Here is a 25,575-nt window from a genome sequence, read left to right as displayed (position 1 = left end):
ATAATTTCTAGCGCCATTGTCCACTCTCTCCCTGCTTATACATATGTCCTATTTAGAATAGAGGAGAGCAATTTATAGTGTAGAGTAGGATAAGTGGTTTGCCAAAAAGTCTCATACAAAAACTTTGTCAACAAATATTTCAAGGCCTAGTATGAAATGATTTTTTTTGGGGGGGGGGAGGGGGTGATTGTTTTTACTTTTAATCCAATTGTATATCACAAGAAGAAGCTTAGGGTCCCTCATTATGTCTCTAAGAAATACATTTCAGCTAGGAATTCATTCTCCACTAGATTTATGTATCTTTACGTTAAAGGTTTGAAATCATGCAAAATATGAAGAAAATTTTTAAAATACAATTTGGTGAACTAAAATTTAAATACAAAATCCACCAAAATAAAACTGTTATGCAATTTGTTATGTTTTTTAGTGCCCTTGTTATTTTGAATACTATCTTTCTACTAAAACATTACTAGTACCTCCATAAATAAATAAACTGCAAATGTTTTAAACTTGCATTTGCATTTACCTTTTTCTTTTTAAAATCCTTTCATCTTTTTCCTCGGAGTCAGTTCCAATCTGCCTTCATCTTGCTCTAAAGTCTGTAGGGCAGCATTTTCAGGGGTAGGGAAAAGTCACCTGAAGATAATATTTATTGTCAGACATTTTCAAATTATTGATTCTTCTTAACTTGCTGATTTTTCCTATATATTAATTACAGCATGCTGTTCTTCAACAAGATGCAAAGGAATAATATCAAGATTTTTATAATAAGAAGCTCAATCCCTTTCTATGCATTGTTGAATTTAAAACTTTTTAGATACCCAGTAGGTAGATGACAGATAGAAATGCAGGATTGGATACATTATCTGAAGAAGAGGTTTTACCATCTCTGACCTATCCTCCAGTCAAAAAAGTCAATATTGGGTTGAAAAGAATCGTTTTCCAGGGAGTGAGGGAACATTTAGCTGTTTATTACATTAGTCCCCAAAGTTTTATAAGTTTTATGGTAACGATTTTTTATTCATTGGTTGAACATTTTTGAGGACTTTTTTATTGGTTGGATCATTGAGTTGAGGTTCCAAACTTTTCAACCAAAAATTGTAATCTACAGAAGGTGTAATTTTGTGTATCATCATTGGGGATGTACATCAATTTCTCAACCTTTTAAATCCCTGATTGTTTTCTGTATATTGGCGTTTGAACTTTTTATTCTATTACTGTAGATATTTCGATATTCATGAAGAACTGATTTTGATAGGGTGTCCCATAGTGTAGTGGTTAGCGCACTACGCTGTGGTTGGAAGAAACCAAGTTCTAGTCCCCACATAGACTTTGTACTTGGTTGACAAATGCTGTCGCAATTTGTCAGATTATGATCACGCAACCTTCCCTAAGATGCCCTAGGGTTGTAAGGGGGGAGATTTGTAGGAAGTTAGGATTCTACAAATCAAGCAGCTCTAACCATGCTTTCCCTCATCCATGCTCCTTGTATAAGAGTGCCATTAATTAGGGTGGCTTAATATGGAACACCTGCCAAAACTCTAGGCCAGGGTGATGTAATAATTGAGTAGCTTCCACGAGAATTGCGGGTCAGCTTGTAATGTAACATAGAATACAATCAGCTGTGCGCGAAGCTTACCAATCTAAGATTGGCCAAAGGATTCTCACTTCCAGTCTCCGTGTGCATCTGAGTCCTAACTTCAGAGAATCATGGCTACAACAACAACAACAACTGATTTTGATTTTTGACTACTGAAAAAATAAGGCAAAATAGTCTTTCTTTAGATGTAATATTCTTCTTGATGAAAATGTAGGAAATATTTGTAGATTTGGCACATAATTCTACCTTTTTAAATGTCCATTGTCAGAAGAATTAGAAATTGCGATGCTCAACTTATATTAAATATCACTTCTGCAAATTTATCATATCAAAAACGAAAATTGCTGCTTCTCCAATATTTCAATACCAATTTGATTTTTGTGTATAAAACTCTTAGCGGTTTTGACAATATGCGGATTAGAAATGGCACTCGATATTCTTTTTTTTTCTCTAAAAGTAAAGAATAGTTATTTCTTTCATCGTATTCTTTCCGCGGATCAGGTGCGCCCAAGCTTTTTATTTTGCTTTTTTTTGTTAGAGATTTTCTCCTAAATGGTTGGGGGGAAATTTTAAAGGGGGGGGGGGAAATGAAAAAAAATTTACGGGTGGGCACCCCCAAATTCGTTTGGGGGGGTAATTGCCCCATTACCCCCCCCCCCCCCCCCCCACCCTTGGACGTCTATGCCGCGGATATAGAATGTCCACGGGGCTAAAAAAACTAGTTTTAATCTTATGATTGTACATTTTTATATTCATAGAAAGCTGAGCTGGATCTTTAAATCATTTAGAGGTGCGCTGAACCGGGGCGATTCATTTCAGAGCACCATCAGATTATTAATACCAATCTTTAAATCGAATTGGCATGGGCGATTTAGCGCGGCCAGTGGCGCGGTACCAGCGCGCCAATGGTATCAACTAGTGGCATTGCCGCGCTAAATCGGGTTGAATCATATTTAATAAATAAATATTTTTTAAAAATTAGTTTAATATTTTATTGCAAAACTATCATGAAAACATTTTTATAGTCATTTTTAAAATAAATTATATATTATTTTATATAAAACACCGTACTGCTCGACTTAAGTTATAAAATTGTACCGGCACGTATGGATATGTTATTGAGTGTCGCCAGCAATCTAGCAACACCGCGCCGAAAATCTTTTTAAAGATTCATGTAAAATAGCAGTAGCTGTGGCGCACCATCAGCGCACCTCCGGTTCACCTCTGAATCGACCCGATTCAGCGCACCATCAAAACGTTTTAAAGATCCAGCTCTGGATATAATACGATGCTAGACATAGTTTTTTCGTATGGATGAGAACCGGTTCCTATCCACCGGATTCAAATGAATACGAGAAAAGAAATTATTATACTTTTTTTCCTGCAATAAGTTTAGGTAAAACAAAATGTTTCTATTCTTTTCAACAGCGCAGCTTTTTTAAAAGCACATCATATTACTTGAAGGTCTTTTTTTTAAATATGGACCCTATTGATTTTGTTGCTTTTTAAATTAAAATGACGGAATTACTTTCTTTTCAAATGTGGATTTTGTAGTGAGAGATAGGACATTAAATTTTACTGTAAATTACACTGGTACCCAAAGCTAATAAGCACGTTATATCATTCGTTGGTTAATTTTAGAACTTTCATAAAATCTTTATTTGTAAATACAAATTTGCAGTTCCAAACTATTCTTATCATTGTCTTATCCATTATGATCCTTGGGAATATGTGAACCAAATATTGTGGCATAAACATATATGTAACAAGGATGCCAATATTCATAAAAAATAAAGCACTAAAATCAGACGGTAGGACAAACGAACATTAACACTTGTAGAGAGTTAAAACATCGATTTCTAAACCTTTACTAGCTGTTAAGGATTAATTGATAGGACAACATGCCAAAATTACCATCAAGGGCTATCCCTAACGGACAGACAAACAGACCGACCTTAATTATAGAAAAGCTTCGCTTTTTAAATGGCATATATATAGCTTGAAAGATTTGTAGACATGCATATATTGTATTCGGAGATATTATATTGGTGCGCGGATTTACAGCGGATACAGTATTGGAATTCAACATACAATTTATTTGCCAGATTCATGTATTTTCTTATTGGGCCACTCACATCCCCCCCTCCCCTCCCCTAAATGTTCTTAGATTAGTTGGTGCTTTCCCTTAAAGTGTCTTTCGGGTATAGAATTAAATTGAAAATGGGTGGGGTAGGGGAGTTCAGTTATTTTTTCTTTGTGTATCCCTGCAGGGGCTCAAACACTCGACTCAGTACCCAATTTAACCTAACATGACCTAAAGTAATAGAAAACGAAGGAACCTTCCCCCCACCATATTTTAATTTTTCTACATATTTAGGGCGTGTTTTTTTGCTCAACAAGTCACTTAAAGGGAAAATGCTACAAATTCTTAGTAGCACAGTTTACCTGGAACATACAAAGAAAGGGGGGAGGGAATATTTGTTGAGCCCTGCAAGTACATAGGATATTTATTTATATTTGCAAAAAGAATGGAAATTGAATTTGCAATTACATTTTATATCAATATTTAGATTTTATTTTGCATTAAATTGTTAGTTATAAGGAACCGGATAACTTTTCTGACAGTAAAAATAACATTTCTGGTTTTCTCGTGAATTAGGACAATAAAACTGTTTTTCCTCAGCTGAAATATCTCTTCATGTTCCATAAAATAGAATCCTTTGTTTTGTAAAATGGAAAATATCAAAGCTAATAATTTATTATAACAAGGTTGACAACGTGGCAAAGCTCATATTACTGGGTGTTTTTTTATTGCCCAATTTAATCAGTGGCGGGCACAGAGATTCAGCAAGGAGATGAAAATCAGATGTTTTTAAATTTAAGGGGGGCGGGGGTGTCGTCATACTTTTAAACCCCCCTACTGCACGCAGCTGTTTAGCTTCCCTAAACTGCGGTTTCTATCACCGCACCGTTCTAAATTGTACCTCGTCAAGCCATGCCTAAGTTAACGTTCTAGTTGGGTTTAAAGCCAAAGGACACATAACTTTACGTATACTTATCATATATGACTCCCCCTTTTATCATTCATTGTCTTATCCCTTAAGATCCCTGTTATATACATACAGGCGGACATTTGTATTTAAAGAATCTCTTCTCTTTCAATAATGGTATCCTTTGGTTAGAAATAGAGTTCTAGTTTAATCTTTGTTTTGATAAATGATTGTTGTAATATTTATTTTATATTTCTATCTGTTCCACAATATTGGAGTGTCATCATTGCCGTTTTTTAATATCTGCAGAGTGTTTTTAAACATTAGGATGTCTGTCTGTCTGTCTGTCTATGTGTATGTGTAGCAAAGGATATGTAAACCGCTGTTTTATATTAAGAATGAAGCAAATGAGAATGAACAGTTTGTGCTGTAGTAATCATTTGAGACACCTGTGAAAGTATTAGCACAACTTCAATATTGATCTTTTTCCCAGACAAGTTTTAAGTATAAGGATAAATATTTTTACAAGAAAATTTTCTTTTGGGTTAAATTATGCTAAATCATCTATCAGGTGGTTTCTCTCAAAAAGCTTATTCGAACACGGAAAATCCTTCCCCTCCTTACCTTATTTTGAAATAAAGTGCGTTATTGTTTTTCGTTAGTCTGTTACTCTAGGTCATTTGTACATTAGAGTACTTTGTAGCCTTAAGGGTTAAGGCACCGCAGGTATAGGCCACATAGTGGTAAGGTATGGTAAAAAAGTAATACCAAATTAGGCACTAAAATAATCATGATAAACTTGTTAAAGATGTACAAAAACATTTTCACCAGATGAAAAACTAGGCAAATAAAGAAAGTGTTTTTTTTTCTTGTAAAGTTGATTTACAAACCTAGTTATTTTTATATATAACAAGTAGTTGCTTCACCCCTAGCCTCTAGGGGAGGGATAGGGAGGGTAGGAAAATAGCCTAAAGCATCCTGAAAAAGGACAATCAAATCGGACAAGCAGTTTTCAAGATCTTTAGCTCCAGACTAAAAAAAACTTTGTACACTATATTATAGGATAAGGTTACTAGATCTAAAATCCAGGTAACCTTATTTATTCATTTCTTCATTTTAAATTTAAATAATTGTCATGAAAATAATCTTTTTCTCTGTCAGATACTTACCTATCCTTTAATTTTCTAGCCAGACCCAATTTTCATTTTCTTTTCAGGTTTAAGAAGATTTAATATTTGCATACATTCTTAACTTTAATTAATTTCCTTTTTTAACTTTTAACATTGTATTTTAAACAATAATAGCGGCTGTGTTCCTAGCATCTAGGAGCTCTGCATAATAGGGACGAGGGAAAGCAAAATAATAGACTAGAACCATCCAAAGATTAAATAGAAAAAATAACATGCCCAAAACCGACAGAGACCCAAAAATAATAAAGAACTGTATCAGTTCAGTAGTATCTGATGCTGATTTGTTAGATGCGTGACAAAACATGTTAGAAATGGCATGGAAAACATATTTACAGGTCGTAAAATCATAATATTTATTTCTAAATTTTCTTAAATATCACACGTCTGACATACACACACATTTTCTTAACTCTGATGCCGATGATGTTATTTATTAGATTTTCTTAAATCTCAGTTAAGCCCGAGTTCTTTTATGCATTTTAACATTTCATATTCTGCTGGTCATTTTACAATACTGGCCTTCTTTGTGTTTGTTTGATGTTATAGAAGCGATTTGTATTCTTTAAAAAACTTGTTGTTGAAAAAAGTTTTGATTAAAGTTTTAGAATTACTCTTTCATTTACCGGATTAAAATTTTGAGTACTCTCATTAGAGCATGCTTGGTTGGTTCAATTGTTCAGTGAAAAACTTATCAACCAATAATTTTAATCTACAGAAAAGAAAGGTTAAATTTGGGACATTTACATCAACTTATTTTTTGAGTTTTATTGTTATTTTAATAATTAAAAAAACTGATCCTTGTCCTTGTTGATATTGTTTGTGTGTGTGTAGCATATATTAACTTTTTTTTGCCGAGGAAATTGTTTGAATACCTTGAGGCTAGGCTTTTTTTGGCCCGGCTACCGCATTAGAATTCGGCCGCATTGCCTTTTGATTTTTAAAATAAGCAAAATTTTAACCCCAGTCTAAATAAAGTTAAGATCACCAGTAATAAGGGAGGGAGGGGTCACTGGACTGAAAATTACACTAGTACCCATAGTTTTAGAAACAAGTTATCTTTTTTGTTGGCTCAAAACTTTTGAAACTTCTATTAAACTGTGATAGATTGATTTCAAACTAGCGGTGTGCAAACTTTTCAACCAATGTACATTAATTTATCGTTCTTTTGCTTATCCCTTAAGGTTCCTGCGAAAAGTCAGCAATTGTAGACACTATTAAAATTGGCGGCTGTAAAATCTTGCTAGTCTCTCACTCTCATTTTTCAACCTTTTTTTCTTGAAGAAAAAACTGTCTTCAATATAATTCTGTGTAATATTTCTTTACAATATAGTAAGTAGCAGTAAGAAAAAGGTAAAGAAAAAAGTATTTGGAATCAAATTGTTTCCTTCCATTTGACATATTACCATGGTTCAAAGGAAAGATTTTTAGCAAACTTTGGTTGTTAATATAATTACAACAGCAAAATTGGAGAAAAATTTCAAAGAAAACTCATGGTTTTAAAATTTGATGTTATCTCAAGCAAGAAAGAATATTAATAATTGTAAAGAATTTAAAACTAAAAAAGTAAAACTTTTCTTGTAAAAGATCTTTGTCTGTTTAAGTTGTACGGAGTAAGAAAAAAGTTTTGTTTTTGTAAATTGTATTTTCCCTTTAAAGGAGGTATATTTCACCTGAACGAAAAATTTTTACTGCATATTTTCTTGTCACATACCTTTAAAATGTCTACCACAACATAGCCTAAAACTTGCCAAGCACCCTAAAAAACACACACATCCATTCAATTCATGATACCTAATTTTGATGTAATAATGTTATAGTTGCTGCGCAATTCCTGAATATAATTTTCCTTGTTATGTAATGTTGCATCTTAAGTTGAAGGTTGACACATGGAGGGAGGGGACAATGGTCTGTTTGTTACAAAAGCCCCCAAGGTTTTATAATAATGTTTTCTTATTCGTTGGCTCGACAACTTTGGGGACTTTTATTTAATTTTGATTGGTTTGTATATTAAATTAAGTGTCTAAACGTTTTAACCACTAATTGTAATCTACAGAAGGGGTGATTTTGTGTATCATCATTGGAGATGTATTCCAATCTATCGGCTATTGTCTTATCCCTGTGTTATTGATGCTGCGCAATACACGAATTTAATTTTCCTAGTTGTGTAATGGGACATGTAAATTGTAAAGTTGGTGGTAGACAGCTGATGAGTAATTTATTTTCGACCATAATTAAAAGATTCGCCACCTGCCAATTTTAGCACACAAAGTTTTACTGCATTAAGTACATTCACACGTTGGTGTTTTTCCTAAAAATACCACTGGAGCAATGAATCCACCTTCACAAAAAATAATTATGAAGGATGGTATATTTTGCACTCTGTTTTTAACTCCACGTTTTTAGATTTATTTCAAAACAAGTGGGGTGCTTCTGTACTCTACTAGACACTTTAAGGTAAAGCACCAACATTTTTTTACTAGAAGTTGCAATTGTTTAATTTACATTTGTTTATTATGAAATTTCAGAAAATGAACAAAAAAGCTATGCAAGCCCTGTTTTTGTAAACAACTTGTTGCTTAGCCCCTGTCTAGAGGGAAAGGGGGTGGTGGTTAGGAAGATAGCCTTAAATAACTTCAAGACATTTCTATTTGTATATATATTTATTCTAAATACCTAAGGAAAATAAAGTTACCAAGCATATAAAGTTGTATTTTTATAATATCAAAGCATTAAATTATGGTATACAATTAAAAGGATAGAAAAAAGACAAGGAATAGTAGAAAGTTAAATATAACTAATTAAAAAATGTATAGCAAGAAGTATATTTAAGATTCGAATAAACAATAGACAGCTTACACAATTTATCTAAGAAATTTAACAAGTTTAAGTAAGATTTAAAGATTCAATAAGCATTAGTAAGAGTATTTTAAAAAATATTAGTTATTAAAATCTCATTCAGTAATATATTTCCAGTATGGCTTAGAACCGATTAATACCCGCTGGATTAGAAATGGTTTTCCTGTAAAATTACAGAAAAATCGTATTGAAGACAATTGTTAGCGAATAATAAAAATAAAAATCACAACATAGGTAACCAGGGCATTCGGACCGTGGTTTATAACAAAACTGGTTTTAATCTTTCATTTTTCATTTAAATCTCCGCGGAAAGCTGTCTATGATACGATGCGATATTCCCTTATATATATTTGTAAAATATTACTGGTATGCATGTTGTATTCATATTTTCACAATGAATGAGAAATTCCTTCCATCATGATAGAATAAGTTTGGTAAATAGAGTTCAATAACATTCATCATCCTTCCAGAGTAATATTTTCCCCCTCAGACATTACTCCCTATTTTATATTCATTAGAAATAATGGCTTTTTCACTTGATGTGATGGTGGTTTCCCGCTCACTTCAAATTTGAATAAAATAAAAAGATAAGAATTCTTTTAAAGTTTCTTCCGCTATTTATTGTTTTTTTTCTGGGGTGGAGACTTTGTGTCTTCCCCAATGAATGTAGCTTAAAACTTTGGCATGACCAGTGGGTATTTTCCCTGAAAAGTAGAGCCCAATCGGTCTAGCGGTCGCTTCATCCAGACAGACAGACACCGATCTTTCAATTATAGATTATGTAATCCAAAATTAACTATTTTTATCAAATGAAAAATTGAGGTATTAAGAGTAAACATTATTATGCATAAAGCCTTTTGTAATAAATATTTCCTCTCTTGAAAAATATAAAAATCTTGAAAAGTTGCTTTAAATTGGCCAGTAATATTTTCTTACAAATCTAGGTAGATAAGAATTTTTGGTTCCACGACAAACGTAAGAGTCCCAAACGTCAGAGTGGAAAAACATCAGAGTGGACAAACGCAAGAGTCCCAAACGTCAGAGTGGGACAAACGTCAGAGTGGGACAAACGTCAGAGTGGACAAACGCAGGATTTTTGGGACAAACGTCAGAGTGGACATTTTATAAGTAAAACGTATGAGTCTCGATTTTATAATCATTAAAGCGCTGCGGCTAGGTAGGCCAGGGTGCTGAGTGCTGCAGCCAGAGTCATTTTCTTTATGATTAGGTTAGGTTAGGTTATAGGCTAGGGGGCCGAGCGCCCGCGGCTAGGCAGGCTAGGGGGCCGAGCGCTGCGGCTAGGTAGGCCAGGGTGCTGAGTGCTGCAGCCAGAGTCATTTTCTTTATGATTAGGTTAGGTTAGGTTATAGGCTAGGGGGCCGAGCGCCCGCGGCTAGGCAGGCTAGGGGGCCTAACTGTCTATTTTCTGTCATATAATTAAAATAGCATAGACTCTGATGTTTTACTTAAGCAATGTCCACTCTGACATTTGTCCCACTCTGACGTTTGGGACTCTTGCGTTTGGGACTCTTGCGTTTGTCCACTCTGACGTTTGGGACTCTTACGTTTGGGGTAGGACCGAATTTTTTTTAAATTTTTCTTTATAGTAGCAAAGGAAAAAGATTCTATAGATGAAAGAATAACCAATATCTAGAATTTGATAATAATACCTAATAGTTTTTCTTTACTTATTGAAATTTAGTTTTTTGTAAGGATGTAAGGAAAAAAAACTACAGAATTAATTCCTGATTTGGTGGCCCCGAGAGTCATGAACTAATCCTTTTTTTTCAAATCAAGGCTATACTGAAAAGTATTATTTCGTATTAAAAATATTTAATATTTATTAATTTTCTGTGTTTCTACAATTAATTTCTTTTCATTAAATCTTAAACATAAATATTACAGGGATAGGACAATGAAAGAAAAATTTATATTTACCTCTCTATGAGTATTGCCTTTGGTAGGAAGTAAATTTTAAGGAAGAAAGGGGGAAGGCGGATGTGCCACATTTTGAAACCATAAGTAAAACGTGCATGATCTCAGCCCATAAAAGAGTTACAGCTCTAAAATTCTGCACAACAGTTGCTTTTGTGGTGAACAATATGGAACTGTGAAGAAACGGTGGAGGAACCGCTGCTCGTGCCGAAAACCGCTGGTTCCCGCCGAACTTATTTTGCCTTTTCTCGCCATAATAGACAATTTTCAATCATCTGAGATAAACTTCTTTTTTTTTCATAAAAATTTCGCTTATATTTTCACTTGACACATTCCGCCGCCGTTTCTTCACAGTTCCATATTGTTCTCCACAAAAGCAACTGCTGTGCCGAATTTTAGAGTTTTAACTCTTTTATGGGCTGAGATCATGCACGTTTTACTTTTGGTTTCAAAAAGTGGCACATCCGCCTCCCCCCTTTAGTTGACTACTATTGATACTTCCTCCCTGAAGAAAAAAACTAATCTGCAGCCTTTCATGATAAATATATTTGATGAAGAAATGAAAAGGGGTTTGTTATCTCATTCTATAGATTTCATCCTAAAAGTTTTGTTCAATATATTGAAGAAAGTTTTGTAAAACTGAAGAGAGTGATTGGATCAAATAGCCCCCCGACCAGTCTGGAGTTTAGGTTGATTCTTGTGCACTTGAGAGAATATTCAAGAAACCATAATTATATGGGACTTCAGATACTTTTTGTTACATTTATGGCATATTTATAATCAATGAAAAGTATATTTGTAGCTACCTCAAATATGAAAATACTTTAATGAGTGGTATTTTACATGGACCTTAACGTAATTTTAATTAATACCCGTTGCTTCGCCTCTGAGCTCTAGAGGGCAGGGGAGGTCAGAAAAATAGCCTAAAGCCACCTCAAGACAATTCTAAACCTTACTTAAAGAGGGCAATCAATTTTGACAAAGATTTTATAGTTTAGGCAAAAAACCTTACTACTTTGAATTATGGATGTTATTCACTCGTATGGTAAATGAATGAAATAATTGTAGTACGATTAATTTTCTAACGTTTTAAAATTTATTTTTTGAATCTTGTAATGTAAAAAAAAATTATAGAACACTTGCTAAAGTAACATGTTGCCAATTGCAATGCCTTACTTGTGAAGCTTGAAAATACTTTATATTTATCCCGTTCTCACTTTACTTTCAGTTAGTAGACTCTAAATATTGTATGTATACCAGGGAGGGACGGGTCTTGGACTGTAAATTATATATAGGTTTCCAAAGTATTATACACCTCCTTTCATTAGTGGCTTAAAATGTTTGAGACTTAGATATAAAATCTTGATTGGGTTTTACAAACCAGCAGTACTTTTCCCTTAATCATTTGAAGCTACGTAAGGGTAAATTTATTTATCTTAATTGGGGTCGTACATCAACTTATCGTCCATTGTCTTATCCCTTAAGATCCCTGATATTCACTTACTAGGTATTTAAGTTTTACTTAAACTTTATTTTAATTGTGTTAGCTAAAATCACAGTAAAACATGTCTTATATTCCTTAAAATAGGTCTACCAATCAAAAGCTAACTTATCTTCATAAATGGATATACCTATCTTTTGTGTTGTTTCATTTTTACCTTCTAAATGGTAATCACTTGATCTTTTGCTTATTTATTTATAACTCTTTTTAACTTTTCAATATTCTAATGATAACCTTATTCAGTTTCACATTTTGCACAAAATAGGAACCAAGTTTGAAAAATAATAAAATATACTTTCAATTGCACGGAAGCCTTGATTTAATGATAATAAGCATTTGTACTTTTTAACCAGGTGTACATTCTCAGGCTACAGGATCTATAATCCTTTTTCTTGGATATTGTTAAAAGTACAAGAAAAAAGCATGAACAATATACATATTGTTAGGGTGTTTAAATATCCTCGCTAAAAAATAATTTAATTGTAGATAGCAATTGTTAATCAAAAATTTATTACTACAGCAGCAAACCTCCCCCTCTTCCCCTATATTTACTTTCATTTTTAGAATCATGCATCCCCCTCCCCCAATTTCTTTCTGAACTTGTTGTCATCGTGTTTTGGCGGATTTTTAATACTTTTGCGAAGGAGTATAAACACTTTGGTATTGTTGCATAGTATATTGACAAATATTTGTGCTTACATATTTATAAAGAGTATTTTTTTTTTCTTAGGAACCAATTAAAAGGATTACAGAAATATTCTTAACAAATAGGATTACTAATAGTTTTTTATAAATCTAAAAATTTACTCCTATTTTGTTAATGGTGTCGTTTATTTTTTGCTCTTGCTAGTTGTTATGTTGAGCAAGGGAACTTTTTACAACTTAGTTTAGTCACAAAAAAATTATATAAAATCCAGGGATCTAAAGGGATAAGATAATGGCCGATGATGATGCATAAAATTACCCCCTCTGTAGGTTACAATTAGTAGTTGAAACGTATGGACATTTAACTTATTGAACCAACCAATCAAAAATCAATAAATTCTCCAAAGTTGTCAAGCCAACTATTAAGAAAGTGTTATTATAAAACTTTGGGGACTATTGTAATATACAGCCCGATGTCCCCTACCTCCCTGTAAAAATTAACAAAGTAAAATTAAGCCACTAAAAAAGTTCATTGAAACCTTGTCCATGGAGCTAATCTTATCTTTTGCCTCAATTTTGATGCTCAAAATTTTGTAATATTGTTTATGGAATTTATGATTGATTTATTTTCTTCGCCATACATATTTTATATTTTGCAAGATGCATTAGCAAGAATTGCCAACATCCCATTTAATTTTTTGTTTATCAATATTTAAAAAAAGCGCAGTTTGAGATTTTTTAAGGTTCATTGCTAAGTCTTTTTTAGATTACATTTTCTTATGGTGTTTTCAAAATGTGTGTTATGCAATTTTTGATGGAAGTCTACCTATATTGTCCATAATTTTACCAGTGACCCAATAATAACTAATTCTTAACTAACCTTAACTTTAGAATGGCAGGTGTCCTACCTGATTATTCTACTTTGTTTATCTATGGTCTAGATTAAGTTATCTGGAAAATGTTTGAAAGAAGCCTTGTATAAACAGATTAATGAATATTTGATAACTTCTTGTGCAAGCAGTACAACCAAATATGGCATCCTAAAAATGCTTTCACAAAGAAAAATAAAACAAGGATAATTTAATCCAGAATTAGCTAATTACTTAAGACAAGAAAAAAGGAGAATTAAGTCCATATTTAGCGGAAACAGCATGACCAATGGTATATATATTATTGTAATTCTTAAATGATATTTGAAAACTAAGATAATTAGTCCCATAAGTAGCGCTGCAAATTACAGTTCCATTTTAGAAAAGGTTTGCAGTCTAAAATCTATTTTAAAGGATTTTAAATAACAAGCAATAACATAATGTATAAACTTAATATGCGGAGCCTTTTATGGAATTTTCTTTCAAGTTAGACCTATACTTTATTTCTAACTAGCAGCAACGCCCCTAGAGGCCTCTAGGCGTACTTGAGGAGGGGGGAATTCGATTTATTTTCTTAGGTAAAATAAATTCTTTTGGAGAACAGATATATTACCTTTATTACACTGAAATGTAATGTATTCAATTCTATTTGAAGTATCTTATCTCTTTACCTTTATAATTGTTATCTTAAATGGTTTGTGTTTGTAATGTGTTCAATGAGAGAGGGGAGTTAAATTTTGACAGGGATATGGGAATGAGAAAATATGTCATAAAATATTGTCTACCTAAAGATTGACCTAAAAAGTTTCTTGTATTTCAAAGTCTTGCTTCAAAATAGATAAAAACGGATAACATACAAAAATATTTATTTTGCCATTCAAACGGGCAAACTTCAAGTGTATGAAATATTAAAAATAAAGAGAACTTATAATTTGAAAGATATAAGGTGGATAAATAGTATTTGTTTTTGATTTCTTCCTGTAAATTGGCTTTTCCTTTTACCTGTAGATTCACATAATCCTTGAGCAAAGATTTCTAAATTGACTTTCTATTTGATGTTAAACCCAGGGCTCAGCAGTCATTCCATGCTTTCAAATATTTACAGATATTCTGATGACAGCGGCAAAATTTTAACAGTCAAGGTTTGTTTACAGCCGGCATTTGCTGCCGCTGTAGCTGAATAACTATGAAGAGGTACAGCATTACATCTGGTAGCTGCATTTATATATTTACAACAAAATTATTCACTGTTTAGGTCAGCTAAAAATTAGACGGCTAATGTTTTTGTGGCTGCTGAGCCTTGGGTAAGCTTGTAGAAATGATATTATATCCTGATATCCTGTTTCAAATTGTTCTTCACAAGTTGGTGTTCAAATTTAAAGTAACACTAAGGGAAATAATTATGACTTAATTTCATTAAATCATTACTACAGGCAAGCTTAATTTAATATTTGATTATTTACAGTTGAATAATTTTCATAACGATTCTTCTGTCTAATTTGTATCTTTTTAACATTTGACTTTGTCCGATTGTCCATTCGTCCATAATGCTAAGTTAAACGGTAATGTAGAATTCTGAATGTGACAAAACATTTAACTTGTCAATTTTACTAGAGAATGAATAGTTCCATTTTTTTCACATAATTTTAAAGCAATTATCATTAATATGAGTTATGTTTTAGTTAGTCTGACCAATGCAAAAAAAAGTGGCTAAATGTTTATCTTGTATGTTCCTTGATTCAAAGTTACTCTCAGTATTTCCCTGGGGAGTCTATCTTCATTTCAAAACAACTCAGATAAAGATATAGGTAAATTATCCCAAAATTTGTATTCACTTTCAATAATAAACTCAGGACAATGTGAGTATTTTAATTTCATAAATATGGTAAATCAGGGATCAGAACTTAATGAACCATTAAATAAAACTTTGATTAAACCTTATCATAAAACTATGAGGACTAATGTAATTAATATTCCAATGTCCCCACTCTCCCTGATGGTAATTTTTTATTATATTTATTGAAAATAGACCTACCAAGGATTACTCATGCAAAATTTAAGATCGAAATTCGAATTCTAAGTGCCATTTATACATTGATTACGAGATAGTTGCATTACCCCCCCCCCCCCCCCTCCTTATGTGTCGTCTTGTTTTAGAGATTCGTATAAATTTTTGTTTCAAACTAATGAATCAACCTGATAGAATATTTTTATATCATATTTCCATTCCCTACAACCTTAGAATGTGTGGTGTTTAATGTTTAGGATGTTAAATAATAAATTATTATGTATTTACTCTTTTCAAATGTTTTATATTATTTCTCTACTGAATTTGCAAGTTTTTGTATTCTATATTAATACTCCAATTCTAGGTTAAATTGCACCTATATTTGGAACAAAATTAACTCTTACTCCTGTTTCCTTTTATTTTAAGGTTTGAATTGATTATGTCTACGCTCCTAGAGGCCTCTGGGGGAAACTGAGGTGTGGGGGGTTTGAAGTCTTTTTTTTCTGAGGCTTAATTCTCTATGGAAGGGTGTGGTACTCTCCCCCAAATTAGTTATAAACCTTATCACGACCTTTTAGAAACAACAAAATAGGTTAATCGGTCAAATCCTTTAGTACCTCTCGACAGGCTGACTTTCTGGTACTTTTATTAAAGGATATATAGATCAAATATTAGATCTAATTATGCTGGGAAAAGGAAATGATATTCTGACAAACAATTCTAAAGGAAAATCTCCCCACAACCACCTTCCCCTTTTCCTCCCCTTCTTACCCACCACTCTTCAGTTCCATGAAAAAAACAAAATATACTTCCACGATACTTTAAAAGATTTTGAGATTTATTGTAGATTTGATTTTTAGAAAAGCTACCCCTGCTAATTATGAGGTTACACATATGAATACAAATATATTCATCTACATCATGTAAATAAATATAATTCCCTCTTTTTTTTACATTTTGTAGTTTAATATATTAAATTGGGGTTGTGGGCGTTATAATGTGATTACAATATTAAAGATTTATTCTAAAGATATAAAAAGTGAAAATCGTGTAGACCACTTTAGCTTTGGAGAACTGATAAACCTTTAGAGGATTTGTTTTTCTGTGGAACATAAAGTTTCTAATTGTTTCTCAGAAATATGGACAGCACACTTTTTCTTTTGTTTCTGTGCATCTCCACAGGGAGGGAGGCCCCAAAGTTTATTTCCATTTTCTCATTTGTTGGCTTAACAACTTTGGGGAATTGAATTTTGATTGGTTGGTTCATTTAGTTTAGTGTCCAAACGTTGCAACCATTAGTTGTAATTTACAGAAGAGGTAATTTTGTGTATCGTCATAGTGGATGTACATCAGTTTATCGGCCAATATCATATCCCTTTAGATCCCTGGCACCTCATGCTTGGAAATAAGGTTAAATTATATGATCATTAGTTATATAATGTTAAAAAGTATAATAACGGAAATATTGTTTACCGTAGCGGCTGAACCACTAGCGTATTGGTTAATATTTGATCGGTAGTTTACAGTTCTTATCATTTTGATAGAAGAAAACTAGGTACTAGTATATTGCACAGGATTAAGATTTTTTTGTTTGTCTATTATGATTTCATCAACCTCTGAATTAATTTAGCTCTTCATTTTAGGGAAGCTTCACACATGCCCTGGGATGGTTTTATGCTATTTTTCTGCCCCTCTTCCCATTCAAATGCAGAGTCCATGGATGTTATTTGGTTTAACTGTTTTACAATAATAAAAATTAAACCAAATAAATGTATCTTGATAAGACCTTTCGTTTCTTATATATAAAGATAGTTATCTATTACACTTTTTCTCTTCTCAATCTTGTTTATAAATTACCCTGGAACTTTTTGTCTGTTACAGATGTTTGTTGTCATCATTACTTATTAATTGGTTCCATAGAGAATTGTGTTCTTTGGTATCACAGGATAATTTAGGCTGTAAATAGGTTTCATTGCATAATGTCAATGTTCAAAGACAAATGATGCCAAATGTTATCCTGAACTTACTAGGACAGACTTAATTGATAATATCCTTCCTTGTTTATTGTGAACTTTCTGTCTCTCCTTTTTTTTATTTTTGATCATTTTTGAAAAATAAATGAAAATAGACTACAAACTTAATTATTTTTACATGGTGTATAGTTTGAATTAGGTCAAAATAAGTTCATGCAAAGATTTAGATTCAGTATATCAATTTAACATTTTTTATGAAGTTCATTTGTGTTATTTTCCTGTTCAATGTCGCATCTGTCACCCCATTTATATTTAGCCTTTTTGCTTCACATATCTTAAATTGTTAGTTGGTTTCTGTAGCATTTAAATCTATAGAATCACAGTACAATTCTAGGGCCAACCTAACCTGGTGTATTACTACAACAATTATCAAATTAAGTCACCTGGTATGAAGTATGGTTTTTGTCTCCAGTACACAATCTAATTTACTCTAAATATGTAGATCTGGATTATACAATACAATACAATACAATACAAATTGATGTTATCGTAATACACTAGCGGCTGCACTCCTACAGCCTTTTTTTGGGGTGGGGGGGGGACGGGTCATTTTTTCTAGGGGCGTTTTCTCTTGAGAGGGGGTAAATGCCCTACCCCCCATAAAAGTTGTAAACCTTGCCTGGACCTAAAAGAAAATTCACTGCAAAGAAAAACCATATCGGTTCAGCGGTTAGCGGGATCCTTCGCTAGAGATAAAAAAAACTTACAGAATAAAAATGAAAGGTATTAGTCACCCTAACCATCTTATTAATATAAACCAGCGGCTTCGCCCATAAAGTCCTCTACTTTCACTTAAGTCGACCCTCCAATGTCAATTTTAGTTTAGAATTTAGATAAAATAATTTGAAAAGACAATGTTGGATGGGGATTCTTTTCCAGGGGCAATTTTTCTTAGGAGGGTTAGGGTACCCCCAAGATCATAGATTACTATTTTTTATTTTTAAGAAAAAAATCCATTGAAAAGATTTGCTTTTCATATAACAAGAAACAAGTTTATCCTTACACAATATTTAATATATGATTAGCATTAATGCCTAGATATAGATTTTTTGATTAGGTACCACCAGGGATGGAAAGCATATAGGGAGGGGACATTGGGCTCTAGTAGCCAAAGTTTTATAATAGTGTTCTTATTATTTGGCATAACAACTTTGGGGACTTTTAGGGAATTCTGATTGGTTAGATCATTAAGTTAAGTATTCAAATTTTTCAACCATTAATTGTAATCTACAGAAGGGGTAATTTATTTATAATCATGTGTGATGTACATCAAATTATCGGCCATTGTTTTATCCCTTTAGATTCTTGGATGGAAGGGAAGGTACATATTTTAAAAATCCACACCACTTCCTCACCCCCCTCCCCAGATACCAATAGCAAGATTCACGCCAAATATTAGAGAAAGATTAATAAATCATCCATTGTCCTATCACTAAATCCCCGAGAATGAAACAAATATTTTACAGGCCACTGAGCTTCTTTTGCTTATTAAATAACAAGATTATGATATTATCATATATAGAAGATAAAACAAAATTAATCATTATTATTGGCGGAGATTAGCAGTTACTCCTATTACTAGCGGATGCGCCCCTAGAATCTAGGGAGCTCTGTATTCAAAGGGGTAGATATGGGATAGAAAAATAGTCTTAAACCATCCCAAAATTAAATCTACAATTATAATTGCCTAGACTAAAGGATAACTCAATCAGTTTAGTAGCTTCAGAAATCTTAAGCTTTAGACAAAAAAAAAGTTTAGTACTTTATGTAATAGGATTGACGTTTAAACTTTAAGTATAGTTAGTCTTTATTGTTTTACTCATGGCCTTATACCTTCATTGTTTTGATAACATCTTATTTTTAAAAAATTTTCTGTATATTCTCATATACTTAGAGCGAATTAACCAATATAATTGTCTAGTTCTGATATAGATCTATGCTATATTGAACTTTTGAATCATTCTTTAACAAAATAACTTACTTTTTATGAATAACAGCTAGCTTAAGCTAAGTACAGGATTTTAAATAAAATGACATAAATAATCCAGATAGTTAAATTTGACGGTTCAAAGAAAAATTTATGTTGGAGAATTTACAACTAAAACGTTTATTTCGTTTTCTATTGCTTTTACACAAAGTACCTTGTTGAGCATTGATGCCCCTCCTCACCCCTTATTTTTAAAACAAATCGAAAATAATGAGGGGAAGTGGTTTAACCCCTCAGGTTCAGTGCACTTCAGGTATAGGCCCGCCTAGGGAGAAAAAATAACCCCACCTCCTTATTTTCAATCTATTAAAAAAATAAGGGAAAGTGACAAACAGGCACTTAGTGTTAAAGCACCCATTTTCATCCTGAAATCTTCTGCCAAACCTGTACCTGGCTTAATCTTAATGTTTAAAAAATTCAATTCTTTTGAATAAACTGGCCACAAGATTTTGAATATTTGAATAATACCTATCATGAGTATACCCAATTGCATTTAAATATAAAATATATTGCCAATCACAAATGTCAAAAAATAACAAAACTTTTTATTTTTGTACTGCTAGAAGAATAGGTTTTCTTGGGATGAATTATCCCTTCCAAATATTTATCAATATCATAAAAGATGCCTAAATATTCAATAAAAAATAGTTTTCATTTATTTTATTATTATAAGCAGTCCAACAGTACAGTAAACACAGTATGAGACGTTTACAAAGTTATAAATCAAGGTAGATTAAATATTTCTAATCCTATTGTTGTTCTATGGAAAGTTTTAAGCTATTTTACGGCTTTACTCCTTGTCCACAAAGTTTTATAACAACGTTTTATTGTCGTTGGCTTAACAATTTTGAGGTTTTTTATTTATTTTGGTTGGTTATTTCTGTTCTGTGTCCAAACGTTTCAACCAATAATTGTTAAATATAGAAGAGATATTTTTGAATAATCATTAGGGATGAACATTAAATTATTGGCCATTGTCTTATCCCTTTAGATCCCTGGTATCCCCCTTTAGCAAAAATTAGCTAAATATTAGTTTCTTGTTTTCGTCGAATTTAAATTAATACTTAATTGCCTATAATTGTCCTATTTTTTTTCTTCAAATTAACCTTAATACATGACCTTGATGTGTAGTACTCTGAGAAACTATCCATTGTAAGTGTATTGTTGTCTATTGCTGTGGGGTATCCAATTTATCATCACCAAATATAATCCAGCCATCTATCATTCATAGAAGAGTGTTAGATACATAGTAGAGAACAAACAATAGACTGGTATTATCACTAATGTAAGTGAGAAATTAAATAAGAAGGTTTGTTAAGTTGGAACTAACAAATTTAACTTCAAATAGAAGTACCCAAAGTTTTGAGTCAACGTATGAGTTATCGTAGTTATAAAACTTTGAGTACAAGTGTTATTTCTTCCTGGATTTACAAAAAAAACACATACAATGAATGTTTAGTTAAATTCCAGTTAATTTGTGTATTTTAGACTTAAGAAAGGTGTTTGATTGAGTTAATATATTCTTTCTTAATCAATATTGTTTCCATATTCTATTCATAATATTTCTATAATGTTATCAATCTAATAAAAACACATTGCTCATAAACTTAAAAGTATAGCTAACAATAAGAAATTTTAATTAAAGGTTTTTAAAGTTTACAGCATTTAAATAAAATTTTATCAGTGTTCATAATTGCAGCTTAACAACAAATAATTAAAAGAGTTTTAGCCCTTCGTGTATATTTTCATAAAAAATCTTGTTATTGCTGCTTAACCTTTGAAAATTAATGTATTTATGAGAGTTGGAATGAAATATAACTTCTTTTAATTAAAGTTGTTTATATTTATATTTTGTTTACATTATTGATTGAATATAATAATGTATTTTTAGCTAGATAGCACTTTTTACTAGCGAGGCTACTCTGTATTTCCGAATGTCTGTCTATCATTAACGTTATAGGGGCTACTATTTAGAGGTCAGATTTTTTGTTATAATTTGATTGAACATAATAACATCCTCCTGAATATAATTTGTTTGTGAATGTGTCAGTAATGCAATGGAAGATATTTGATATGAAGTAGACAATGGGCTGTTTATTACACTAGTTCCTTATTTGTTGGCTCAACAACTTTGGGGACTTGGCTTGATTTGTTAATAAACTTGTGTGTCCAAACGTTTCTTCCATCAATTGTATCTACATAAGTGGCAATATTGTTTATCATCATTGGGGATGTACATCAATTTTTCGGCCATTATCTTACTCCTTTAGATCCCTGTATTTTTCTGCTCCTTATTAATAATTGTCATCCTTGATTCTTGAGAAAAGATTCGAAGATACGAGGCATGTTTGTGACAGAAATTGTTTATTTTATTTTCTTTTTTTGTGTTTTGTAATTTACATTTTACATGTAACACGAAACCTGTGTAGTTTGAGAATAAGTATGCCCGCCATGGGGAGGGATATTTCAATTAATGAAAATGATTTCTTCTCAAATCTTTATTTTTCAGTTATGTAGAATGTACTATTAGGTATTAAGTCTATTATTAAATCAAAGAAAACGTAATGTTATTTAATAGATATCATTAGTGTTTTTTTACTCATATGAAATATGTACTGTAATTGTATAGGGAGGAAGAGAACATTAGGCTGTTTATTAAACTAGTCCCCAAAGTTTTTTAATAACGTTTTCTTATTTGTTGGCTCAGCTAATTTGGGGACTTCTATAGTATTTTGATTAGTTGAATCTTTTAGTATAAATAATGTCCAAAAACCAATAAATGTATTGTACAAAAGGGGTAATTTTGTGTAACATCAATTTATCAGCCATTATCTTACTTCTTTAGATTCCTAATAATAAATACTGAAATAGAAGATGGGGGAAAAAAAGGGTAAAATCTTACTTTAGTTTTGTCTAGATCTCAATGTACTAATCTAAATCTCAAATATCATACAACTTTAGTTAAATATCTAATTTCTTTTTATCTTTGCTAAAAAGATTAATTTCTAGGTACCCATTTATTCAAATTTTATCGGGGAGGGAGGAGACATTTGGCTGTTAATACACTAGTCCTCAAAGTTTTATAATAACGTTTTCTCATTACTTGGTTTAACCACTTTGTGGACTTTAATTGAATTTTGATTTGTTGGTTAATTAAGTTCAAACGTTTCAACCACTAATGGTATTTTAGAGGAAGGGTAGTTTTGTGTATAATCATTAGTGATGTACATCAATTTATCGGCCATTGTCTTATCCCTTTAGATTCCTGACTGTTCAGCCATACTTTGTTCTTTTACCATCACTACACTAAGTTGTTAACCTGTTACTGCTAGTAGTAAAATTCCATTAAAGAACTCAGTTTTATTTCATTGCAAAATAAGAAAATAAAGGGATAAAACTTGCATCAACTGCTTTTTGAGTTTATATGTGATTGTTTGCAGGGATCTAATGGGATAAGATAATGGCCGATAAATTGATGTACATATTCAATAATGAAACACAAAATTACCCCTTCTGTAGATTAAAATCTGTGGTTGAAAAGTTTGGATACTCAACTAAATGTAATAACCCATCAAAATTTTATAAAAAATCCCCAAGGTTGTTAGGCCAACTAATGCGAAAACGTTTTTATAAGACTTTGGGGACTAGTGTAATAAACAGCCTAATGTCCCCTCCCTCCCTGGATTGTTTGTGTACTTTTAGTGTAAGAAGATTCTAAACTATATTTACTCACAATAGAAGTAATTTTATCAATTCTTTTCAAACACACCTATATCACTTTTTCCATCACTACAAAAAGTTTGGGGTTTTGTTTAAAATTTTCAATCATGAAATTTATATAATTTTTGACAGTAGCCGATAAATCGATGTACCATTCTAATAATAATACACAAAATTACCCATTATGTAGATTACAATTTATGGTTGAAACTTTTGGACACTTAATTAAATGAACCAACCAATTAAAATTAAATAAAAGTTGTGAAGCCAACGAATAAGAAAACGTTATTTGAAAATCCGGGAACTATTGTAATGTCCCAATGTCCCCAACTTCCTTGGATACATTCTATAATGTTGGCTTGTTAAAAAACTGAAATCTTTAATTATAATATTTGCAAATAATTAACAAGCTTTTGATGTAGAAAGTGACCACAATGGCAGAATAAAGAAGAGGTATAAAAAATGAGAAATCTAATTTTCCATCATTTATATTCACATCATAACCTAGAAATCATTTGTTATAATTTAGAAATTCCACGTAGTATAGGCCTGGCAGACATAAAATAAAATATTATTGTTAGCTTACCATCATCCAATATGAAGTAATGATAATGTGAGATAGATTATATTGACATCAAATATATATTAACAGCCTATAAAAGTTAGCCCAATATCTAAAGAACTTTACACTTTGTAATTTGCCAACATCAATACAAAAGTTAGAAAACTGTATTGGATATTAGATAAAAATAAATGCCTAGTTTATGTAATAAATAGATTAGGTACTATAATTCAAGTACATATTTTAAAGGGTTTTATAAAAATCAAATGTAGTGTAAAGATTGTATAATTTGAACCTCACAGATAGTAACTAAGCTAAAAGTATGGATAAGTCATATATTATGATACAGCTTCCTTATACTTAACTAATAACATTTTACACAGAGGCTTGCATCTCATATTTTATTGACAGGAACAAATTATGATTTGTACATCCTGTACTTGTATACTGAATAATTGCGGTGCAACCCTGGTCATTTACACAACTACTGTGCATTAGATAGCAAGTACATGTGTTTATACTTGAATGTTTTAAGTTTGTTCTTCAAGCTTCATCAGAGTAATTGATTTTTTTGTTTTCCTTCTGATATTTCAAGATTTATAGTCTTGTTGTACATGCAGTTAAAAAATGTGGGTTTATTTTTGAAGATTGAATATAATTGAAAGGGATAGTTCTATGAAGTGTATTTAAAGAGTTAAGGTACTTAGAGTAGTGAACTTTTATATGTCTTAGTAGAATATATTAGGCATTGGATAGATATGATTATATGTTAAAGAATTTTTAACATTGACCAGACCAAACTTTTTTTATTTGACAATATCGAAAAAAGTTTAAGTGATTTGCCACATAAAGTACATGAGAATGGTCTATTTTTTTCCAAATATGTATAGCCAAAAGACCAATCTCAGAGAATCTTTTTCCACATATTTCACAAGAGTTATAAAAAAATTGAACAGGGGTTCCCCTTGGGACAAGTTACTTAAAAAACATAAAAAATAACGTCCGGTTCATTATAGGACAGGTTTTCTATAGATTCTCTTTAAAAAAATTAAGAAAACCGTCCGGTTTACTTACAATATACACATTATCTCACACGGAAATACCAACTAACCATACAGCATATATATATATAGACCATTCTCATGTAATTTATGTTGCAAATCACTAACTTTTTTAGATATTGTCAAATAAAAAAAGTTTGGTCAGGTCAATGTTATAATTCTTTATCACAATCATATCTATCCAATGCCTAATATATTCTACTAAGACATATAAAAAGATCACTACTCTAAGTACCATACTAAATATTTTATTGATCATTCTTTGTTGTTATGTGCATTTTGTTGTATAAAAAGTTTGAAGTTCTATTAACTAGTAAATGCTATCTAAAGTTGTATTTATGACAAAAAAGTTTTTGCCATATATAACATGCAACGAAGTTGAAAATAAAAATGAAAAACTCATTTTTTAAGGAAAATCCCTGGTCAAATCTTTTAATTTTAATCAATAACTTTATATTATGCACTACTACGTTATTTAAAATAAAAAAAACTTACAGTTCACTATTTTTTTTAAATGCACTTCGTGAAACTATCCCTTTAGTTGAAGTAAGCCCAAATGTATTGCTTTATTAATTAATATTTTTCCTGATTAGTTAATTCAATGAAGGAAATTGCTTC

The 25,575-nt window shown here is 31.6% G+C and overlaps 1 protein-coding gene across 1 annotated transcript in view; it reads left to right on the top strand.

Moving 5' to 3' along the window:
• Nucleotides 1–25,575, top strand: part of kcc (solute carrier family 12 member kcc) — a 221,266-nt gene that overhangs the window by 17,375 nt on the left and 178,316 nt on the right. The gene's annotated exons all lie outside the window — the stretch shown is intronic.

This window comes from Acartia tonsa, chromosome 6 (genome assembly GCF_053477335.1).
Source record: "Acartia tonsa isolate MP-2025a chromosome 6, ASM5347733v1, whole genome shotgun sequence".
NCBI lineage: Eukaryota > Metazoa > Arthropoda > Copepoda > Calanoida > Acartiidae > Acartia > Acartia tonsa.
The sequence above is the reverse complement of the archived record's forward strand: the minus strand, read 5'-3'. Positions and strand labels throughout refer to the sequence as shown.